Source organism: Mus caroli, chromosome 6, assembly GCF_900094665.2.
Source record: "Mus caroli chromosome 6, CAROLI_EIJ_v1.1, whole genome shotgun sequence".
Lineage (NCBI taxonomy): Eukaryota > Metazoa > Chordata > Mammalia > Rodentia > Muridae > Mus > Mus caroli.
Window position 1 is genome coordinate 81,917,358 of NC_034575.1, and position 911 is coordinate 81,918,268.

Below are 911 nucleotides of genomic sequence, written 5' to 3' on the forward strand. Positions count from 1 at the left end.
GTAGAGCAGTTGGTGTCTTAACCCCTGAGCCATCTCGCCAGCCCCAGAGGAGAACTGTTAAGAGCTAGTTCTTGGGCCGGGCAGTGGTGGCGCTCACCCAGTACGTGGGAGGCAGAGGCAGATGGATTTCTGAGGCCAGCATGGTGTACAAAGTGAGTTCCAGTACAGTCAGGGCTACACAGAGAAACCCTGTCTCTAAAAGACAAAACAAAACAAAACCAAGCAACCAACCAACAAACACAAGCTAGTTCTTTCCTTCCACTATGTGATCCTGGCACTGAAGTTGGTGTCCCTACCATGGAAAGAGCGGGATAAAGAGGAGGCAGGAACACCTCAGTTGGTTGTTGGTGTGAGGTGTTACTGTCTGCACTACTAATGCCAGTGTCCAAGTTAGCCAGCTCCACAGCACCTCTAATGCCTGCACACAGTGGACGCTGCCCCACCACACTGTGAATGCCAGTGCAGGGATGAGCTGCCCCAAAGCAACCCTGTAAGCAGTGCCAGTTACTAAACACAGCCTCCACTTTGGCCTGTGTGCGGCTGGTACAGTTTATTAATATGTGTCTGCAAGATGATTTGTGAAGCTTATTTTCTCCTCGGGATGTGTTTGATCCCTGTGAGCCTCAGATCAAGAAAACAAATAAAGTGTTTCCATTTCCCAGGGAGGAAGTTAACAGAAGTTCTCATGACTCTCAAAGGGCAGTTTGAGCCCATGTAAGAACAATGGTCTCTACAGTAACCAGTGAAGTCCAGAGCCTGTGTTATGCNTTGGAAAAACTTCTCATTTCTACCTAGAATGTGCTGNGAGGAAAGGGGATGTAGGAGCTAGGGATAGGCTCAGTCAGAAAATCGCTTGCCACACAAACCTTAGGACCCGGGTTGGATCTGTAGCATCTGTGTTCATAACTGAG